An 8988-nucleotide genomic window follows, 5' to 3' on the forward strand; every position below is an offset into this window, starting at 1 on the left:
TGGTCGGAAGGAAATACCTTAATACAATAAGTTGGTTAGATTTCCATAAAATACAATAATAAAATGAGTGGATATTTTGAAATGCGGTTAAAAAATCTCAAAAGAAATTGTTTTTTTTAAATAAGATTTAGTTTTATGTGGTTTCAAGGAAAGAATTAAATGAAATGGAAGAGGAAAGAAAATAAGAGAAATAAATGGAAGAGAAGTTGTTTGATTAAAGTGAAGTAGAGTGCAAAGAAAAAAAGATAGTGAAAAGTGAAAATTTTGACCATTCATTCTATTATTTTCTTGTGTTAACTATTTTTATTAGGTTGACTCCAATTAAATGTTGGATATCCCAACTTTTGAATCCAATTTTTCATGATCTAATGGTAAAATGATCACTTGGCTTACTGAAATGCACCTGTATAGAGGTTACTACAATCTTACATGCCTAAATGCATGGAACATTGTTAATTATTGCACAATTACTCAAAGTAAATATGATCATCATCTTATTCTAAGGTATATGGATAATGTCCAAAAATGATAAATCATCTTTTCACTTCTTATCTATGTAGAAGGATCACAAAAACTGCAAGTTACTTATCAAACAATGTTAGAAAGATGATGTTGTGGGTTGCTCTATGTTTATTATTAAACAAAATATCAAGTACCTCAAAACTACATTAAGAGTTGGAACAAAGACATCTTTGAAAATGTTTTTGTTTGTGCTTTTAGTTTATAAAAATGACATAAAAAACATTTCTTTTGATTAGTGATATCTCACTTAAGCTTACATTTTTGTTAATGTATTAAAATAGAGAACAAACAATTGAGTTCTTAATTTGTCTCTAAGAATAATCAATTAATACGTTATAAAAAAGTTTTCAAAAATGATGAAGAACATAATAATCAATTAAATAGTAAAATAATTCATTAAAACAAATAGTGTTTTAACTGAAATTCACCTTATTCTAGGAATAATCAATTAATTGTAACACCCCATAATTTACATATAACTATTACAATAAAAGTTCTACCAGTTTCTATACAAACTTGGAGTTTTTCAAAAACATTCCTAATACATGATTAGGATTTATAGAAATACAATTTACATATCCACAACTCAAAATAAGACTCTGAACCCTCTAAGGCTCTCCTGCACCTGTATGGTCATCTGCTCGTGTACATAGTACAGTCATTGCAGTTCAAACACAACAAGAAAAGCAAGGGTAAGCTAGTGAAAATAGAATTTTATAATATACACAATTAAATCAAAAGAGAAAACCAAATTACATGATCAATTTCTCAAATTATTCAACTTTCTTCAAATCTCAACATTAAAACAATCACATAGATCTCACATGGATCTACACATCCAAGATATTCAACAAACAACGTCTTCCGGAAGACCCGTATTAAGTAAGTCCTACCAGAGACTAACACCTGATCCAAAGATTACCAGCGAATCCAACAGAAAGGATCAGGGTAAGTTCAATACAACCCAAGCCGTGCATCTCATATGTCACGGTGTGCATGAACTCCCCCATCAGCTTCTCACCACCTGATATCTTAGTCTATGTGACTTAGATCATCAGTGAAGCTCGGAGATCTCTGTTACCACATAGGCATCAATACTTAATACAGCCAACATCAGTCCATACATTATCCCAAATGTATGAATTCAATTCCATACCATTCCGTCAATACAATATCATTCCAAACACGATCCACAACATTCAAAAACGTAATTAAAATAAAAAAACAATACTTAAATATTAAACCATCAAAATATAATATTTTTACAAATTTAAATAACATATAAACAAACAACCCAATATATATAACACACAACATGCCTGCAAGAAAAATTGAATATTGGGACCACGTCCCTTCCGCATTCAGATCTTCTATCCTAGGGTGCTATTAAAAATTAAATTTAGCTTCCCTTACCTCAATTGCTTGCTTTCCAAGCAACTTTTAGAATTTTATTCCCCGCCGTTTGGATAAGCTTCAAGATTTACGGGCCTAATGCAAATTATCCAAACAGAACAAAATTTCAGTATATAATATAATAAGTTGAGAGGATTAAACTTCTCAACTGACCCCACCAAGATTGATGACTAAATCCTAAGGAAAAACAGAGAACAAAGGATATTTAGAGTAAAAATGAACTTACTCTGTTTGAAAATCTGATCGGGTAGAAATGTTCCTTAACTCCTCTGCTACAGCGTGGTATGATCAGATTCTAAAATAGATGAAGTTTGGGAGAGAAATTAAGAGAGAGAGAGAGAGAGAAGAGAATTGGAGAGAGAGAGAGAGAAAAGAGAAAATGGCATGGGGGGAGGGGGTCTGTAGCTTTTTCTAAAAAAAAGCGCTGTTACATTATCTCCAACTACAAAAATTTTCGTCATCGAAAATGAACTTACCAAGAAAGAGATTAGGGTATGATTCTCGTATCACTTCTTCAATTTCTCAAGTGGAATCTCCAGAGGTGAGATCCCACAATACTTTCACCATGGGAATACTCCTTCCACGAAGTTGTTTCACTTGTGAATCTAAAATTCTGATTGGCTTCACTTCAAACGACAAATTTTCTTTGACCTGGATGGAATCAGACTCTAGAATGTGGCTAGGATCAGGTACATACTTTCTTAGCTGGGATACATGGAAAATATTGTGAATGTTAGCTAAAGAAGGAGGCAAAGCAATTTCATAAGCCACAGGGCCTATTCTCCTGAGAATTTGATAAGGTCCTATGAACTTAGGAGTCAATTTCTTGGATTTGAGTGCTCTTCCTACACCAGTGAACGGTGTAACTCTCAAAAAGACATGCTCACCCGCAGAGAATTCTAAAGGTCTTCTTCTTTGATCTGCATAAGATTTTTGCCTGCTGAGAGATGTTTTCAATCTTTCCTGAATCATTTTGACTTTCTCATTGGTTTGTTGTATTAATTCTGGTCCAATTAACACACTCTCACCATCCTGAAACCAGCACAGAGGTGTCCTACACTTTCTTCCGTACAATGCCTCGAAAGGAGCCATTCCTATGCTAGCTTGGTAACTGTTATTGTAAGTGAACTCTACCAATGGTAGAATTTCATCCCAACTGCCCAAATGATCTAACACACAAGTCCTAAGCAAATCTTCTAAGGACTGGATAGTTCTCTCTGATTGTCCATCAGTTTGAGGATGGTATGCTGAACTAAGTCTGAGTTTAGTCCCCAAAGCTTCTTGAAGTGTTTGCCAGAATCTGGAGGTGAATCTAGGATCTCTATCTGAAACTATGCTGGAGGGTACACCATGCAATCTGACTATTTCATCTATGTAAATCTGGGCCAACTTCCGCATAGAGATTCTCAAGTCTATAGGTAGGAAGTGTGCCGTCTTTGTTAGCCTATCCACTATGACCCAAACAGAGTCATGCTTCCGCAAAGTACGTGGTAAGTGGGTAACAAAATCCATTGAGATACTGTCCCACTTCCACACTGGAATGTCTAACTGAGTTAACATGCCTTCAGGCCGTTGATGTTCAATCTTTGATTTCTGACAAGTCAAGCAACCAGCTACAAACTTAGCTACATCATTCTTCATGCCATGCCACCAATAAGACTTCTTGAGATCTTGATACATCTTGGTCATTCCTGGATGTAAACTGAGTTTGCTTTTATGACCTTCAGATAATATTGTTTGCTTTAGTTCATTATCTTCTGGTATACATATTCTATTTTTGAATCTCAAAATACCATCCACTCCTAAAGAGAAGTCTTTAGCTTTGTCAGTATTTAGTAAGCCCATGAAGTTCTTCAATTTTGAATCTTCCAACTGCTTCTCCTTCACCTTCTCCAGAAATTCATTAGTTATAACAAGTGTATTACAACTAATGCAATTTGAAGACATGGAAACCTCCAAATTCATACTCCTGAAATCTTCAATCAATGCTAGCTCTCTAATCATAAGCGACGACATTTGTATCTTTTTACGACTCAACGCATCTGCAACAACATTTGCTTTCCCAGGATGATATATTAGCTGGAAATCATAGTCTTTTAAAAATTCAATCCATCTCCTCTGCCTCATATTTAACTCCTTCTGATCAAACAAATACTTCAAGCTTTTATGATCACTGAACACATTAAAACTAACTCCGTAAAGAAAATGTCTCCATATTTTTAAAGCAAAGACAACTGCTGTCAATTCTAGATCATGAGTTGGATAATTTCTTTCATGCACCTTTAACTGACGAGAAGCGTAGGCAACAACTTTCTTATTCTGCATCAAAACACAACCCAATCCCTGATAGGAAGCATCACAGAAAACTTCAAAAGACTGATTGGTATCAGGGCTTGTCAATACAGGAGCATTAGTCAACCTTCTTTTCAACTCTTCAAAGCTTTTCTCACATTGTTCAGTCCATGCAAAAGGATGATCCTTTCTAGTCAATTGGGTCAAAGGAGCCACTATTTTAGAAAAGCCTTCTATAAATCTCCTGTAATATCCTGCTAACCCGACAAAGCTTCTAATTTCTGTAACTGTTTTAGGACGTTCCCACTGAAGTACAACCTCCACTTTAGAAGGATCTACTGATATTCCCTGTGCAGAGATGACATGTCCTAAAAATTGTATTTCTGACATCCAGAAGTCACATTTTGAAAGTTTAGCATATAACTGTTTTTCTCTCAAAATGTCCAGGACGATTCTAAGATGTTCTGCATGTTCTTCCCTTGTACGAGAATAGATCAAGATATCATCTATGAACACTACCACAAACTTATCAAGAAAAGGTATGAATATCCGATTCATATAATCCATGAAAATAGCGGGAGCATTAGTCACCCCAAATGGCATAACCAGAAATTCATAGTGACCATACCTTGATCTAAAAGCAGTCTTCTGAACATCTTCCGCTTTCACTGAAATTTGGTGATAACCTGAGCGCAAATCTATCTTAGAAAAGACAACTGCCCTATGCAACTGATCCATCAAGTCATCAATTCTAGGAAGAGGATATTTATTCTTTATTGTTAACTTGTTTAATTGTCTGTAATCTATGCATAGACGTGACGAACCATCTTTCTTCTTCACTAATAGCACTGGAGCTCCCCATGGAGAAACACTAGGTCGAATGAATTGCTTCTCCAATAAGTCTTCTAGTTGTTTCTTCAATTCACCTAACTCCGTTGGTGCCATCCGATATGGAGAAATTGACACGGGGCCTGCTCCGGGAATCAAGTCTTTTGCAAACTCTATCTCTCTTTTAGGTGGAAGTCCAGGAATCTCATCAGGAAATACATCCATAAACTCCTGAACTACAAACATATCTTTTTGTACTTTATCAGTAACTATAGAACAAGCCAAGAGCATAAAACATTCTGCACCTTCTTGTATCTCTCTCTCAAACTGATGAGCTGAGATAACCTGCATTCCTTCTAATTTAGGGAAAATTAACTTCTTCCGACCACAATCTATAAGGATATGATTAGCAGACAACCAATTCATTCCCAATATAACCTCCAAATCTTTTAGAGGTATACAAATCATGTTGATCTTGTATCTCTGCCCATCTATAATTACTGGACACTCAGCACACATGGAAGAAGTTACTATAATACCTTTTGTTGGTGTAGATACCACCAACTCAAATTCTAATTCTCGGACTGGCAACTTAAGTTTCTTAGCACAATCAAAAGATATAAAAGAATGGGTTGCCCCAGAATCAAACAATACAGATAATTGTGTTCCAAGGATAGAACAAATACCTCTAACAAGGCTATCAGACTGTGAAGCTTCAACTCCACTAATAGCAAAAACTCTGCCAGCAGCTTTGGGTTTTTGATTACTATTTTGTCGTACTTGCTGCACTCCGCCAGAATTTGGAGCTCCCAATTGGACACGACAGTCTTTTGTTGCATGACCATACCTGTGACATCTATCACATGTCACATTTGACACTGGATGAGGGCAAAATCTAACAACATGTGGCCCACCGCATCTAAAACATCTGAAACTAGGTGGTGATTGAGAACTGGGTCTTCCACTGCTATAAGATTGAGGTTTGAAATAAGGTTTCTTTCTATCTTCATATTTAGGCATGCTTTTAGAAGGTCCTCCCACTTGAGGCTTAGCAAGTCTGCTACTATTTTTCAAACTCTCCACTACTTTTGCTTTCTCCACTAGAGCAGGGAAATCTCTAATGGACATAGGAATCACCACTTCTTTAAGTTCTTGCTTCAATCCAAATTCAAATTTTCTACATCTCCAAGCCTCGGTCATGGTCTGGGTGTAGAATCTAGCTAGGTGTTTGAACCTAGTAGCATATTCAGTGACTGAAAGATTTCCTTGTTCCAGCTGCATGAATTCAATTTCTTTTGCATACCTGACACTATCAGGAAAATACTCCTCTAGGAATCTTACTTTGAAGTTCTCCCAAGTAGCATCTTCACCTTTGTCTTCCATCATTTGCTTCATGCCTATCCACCAAAACTCAGCTTCTTCAATAAGCATATAGATGGCATAAGATAACTTTCTCTCTTCAGGGCATTGAGTAGCTTCAAAGATTCTTTCTATGTCTCTCACCCACTGGTCTGCTCCATCTGGATTTACCTTGCCATTAAATCTGGGTGGATTATGTCTTAGAAAATCCTCCAGACTAAAGGTATGGGGTTGTTGATGAAGCTGAGATGCTTCTGCTGCTAATCTAGCTGTTTCTAATTGATGAAGGGCCTGATGCTGTTGTGCCATAGTAGCACTCTGTTGTTGCAAGGCTGTTGCCATCATCTCTATTGCCCGAGCTAATTTGGGCATATCTACTGGTGGAGGAGGAGTAGGTGGTCTACGTGCCATCTACTAAGCACATAAAGAATTGGATTAGAAACTACTAAAATTTTCAGCTACATCTTAAGACAAATTAACTTAAAATAAATAATCACACAAAATAGATACAAAATCAATCAAGACTTATCTCTAAAATGTATTCTAGCTACTTAGAATTAAGATAGAAAATAATCTTGATCTAGTCATGAGTGTGCACCATCACCACTCTATCAAGATTCTTTTCACTCTTAATACTTTCATCTTTATTCATAACAATTAACTTGACTCGAACACAAACAAGATTTCAAGAAAAACAACTTTGTCAAACATCTCATTAGAAACTTTTAACTAAGTCTTGAGGCTAAACTTAAACAAAAATCTACACGCAAGAGAAACGAAATAAACCCACTACCCTCAGGTTATCCTAAGAATGAACCGCTCTGATACCATTAAATGTAACACCCCATAATTTACATATAACTATTACAATAAAAGTTCTACCAGTTTCTATACAAACTTGGAGTTTTTCAAAAACATTCCTAATACATGATTAGGATTTATAGAAATACAATTTACATATCCACAACTCAAAATAAGACTCTGAACCCTCTAAGGCTCTCCTGCACCTGTATGGTCATCTGCTCGTGTACATAGTACAGTCATTGCAGTTCAAACACAACAAGAAAAGCAAGGGTAAGCTAGTGAAAATAGAATTTTATAATATACACAATTAAATCAAAAGAGAAAACCAAATTACATGATCAATTTCTCAAATTATTCAACTTTCTTCAAATCTCAACATTAAAACAATCACATAGATCTCACATGGATCTACACATCCAAGATATTCAACAAACAACGTCTTCCGGAAGACCCGTATTAAGTAAGTCCTACCAGAGACTAACACCTGATCCAAAGATTACCAGCGAATCCAACAGAAAGGATCAGGGTAAGTTCAATACAACCCAAGCCGTGCATCTCATATGTCACGGTGTGCATGAACTCCCCCATCAGCTTCTCACCACCTGATATCTTAGTCTATGTGACTTAGATCATCAGTGAAGCTCGGAGATCTCTGTTACCACATAGGCATCAATACTTAATACAGCCAACATCAGTCCATACATTATCCCAAATGTATGAATTCAATTCCATACCATTCCGTCAATACAATATCATTCCAAACACGATCCACAACATTCAAAAACGTAATTAAAATAAAAAAACAATACTTAAATATTAAACCATCAAAATATAATATTTTTACAAATTTAAATAACATATAAACAAACAACCCAATATATATAACACACAACATGCCTGCAAGAAAAATTGAATATTGGGACCACGTCCCTTCCGCATTCAGATCTTCTATCCTAGGGTGCTATTAAAAATTAAATTTAGCTTCCCTTACCTCAATTGCTTGCTTTCCAAGCAACTTTTAGAATTTTATTCCCCGCCGTTTGGATAAGCTTCAAGATTTACGGGCCTAATGCAAATTATCCAAACAGAACAAAATTTCAGTATATAATATAATAAGTTGAGAGGATTAAACTTCTCAACTGACCCCACCAAGATTGATGACTAAATCCTAAGGAAAAACAGAGAACAAAGGATATTTAGAGTAAAAATGAACTTACTCTGTTTGAAAATCTGATCGGGTAGAAATGTTCCTTAACTCCTCTGCTACAGCGTGGTATGATCAGATTCTAAAATAGATGAAGTTTGGGAGAGAAATTAAGAGAGAGAGAGAGAGAAGAGAATTGGAGAGAGAGAGAGAGAGAAAAGAGAAAATGGCATGGGGGGAGGGGGTCTGTAGCTTTTTCTAAAAAAAAGCGCTGTTACATTAACAACTTAAGATAATCGATTAAATGTACTTGAATAAGTTTTAAATAACTTTTCAGAAACTCTATAAATTGAACATTTGATTCATTCTGAGATAACACATCCTTCTTGAGTGCGTTCAAGAGTTGATATGTTTGTTTCTTATCTTGTATTTGTTTGCATTGAGTTCTTGAAAGATAGTGGATTTAGACTATTCTAAGGTTGAATATCTAAGACTAGATGTAGGATTTTTTGTGTGCCCTGAACCAATATAAATCTTTGTTTAACTTTTCTCACTTTTTTTCAATCTTTTATATTTTATTCTCTATGTTTTGATATTTTGTGTGCAATATTTATCAATCTTGATCT

The 8988-nt window shown here is 35.4% G+C and overlaps 2 long non-coding RNA genes across 2 annotated transcripts; both read right to left on the minus strand.

Annotated features, from left to right (window-relative positions):
* Positions 1–986: 986 nt before the first annotated feature.
* Positions 987–2266, minus strand: LOC150025290 (uncharacterized). Its single transcript, XR_016515838.1, has 3 exons — positions 2162–2266; positions 1936–2010; positions 987–1159 (listed from the first exon to the last, which is right to left on the minus strand). It is a non-coding gene; the product is annotated as an uncharacterized LOC150025290 (long non-coding RNA).
* Positions 2267–7239: 4973 nt separating this feature from the next.
* Positions 7240–8593, minus strand: LOC137821726 (uncharacterized). Its single transcript, XR_016515821.1, has 3 exons — positions 8436–8593; positions 8210–8284; positions 7240–7433 (listed from the first exon to the last, which is right to left on the minus strand). It is a non-coding gene; the product is annotated as an uncharacterized LOC137821726 (long non-coding RNA).
* Positions 8594–8988: the final 395 nt, after the last annotated feature.

The sequence above is a fragment of the Phaseolus vulgaris genome, chromosome 9 (genome assembly GCF_051622355.1).
Source record: "Phaseolus vulgaris cultivar YP4 chromosome 9, ASM5162235v1, whole genome shotgun sequence".
Classification (NCBI taxonomy): domain Eukaryota; kingdom Viridiplantae; phylum Streptophyta; class Magnoliopsida; order Fabales; family Fabaceae; genus Phaseolus; species Phaseolus vulgaris.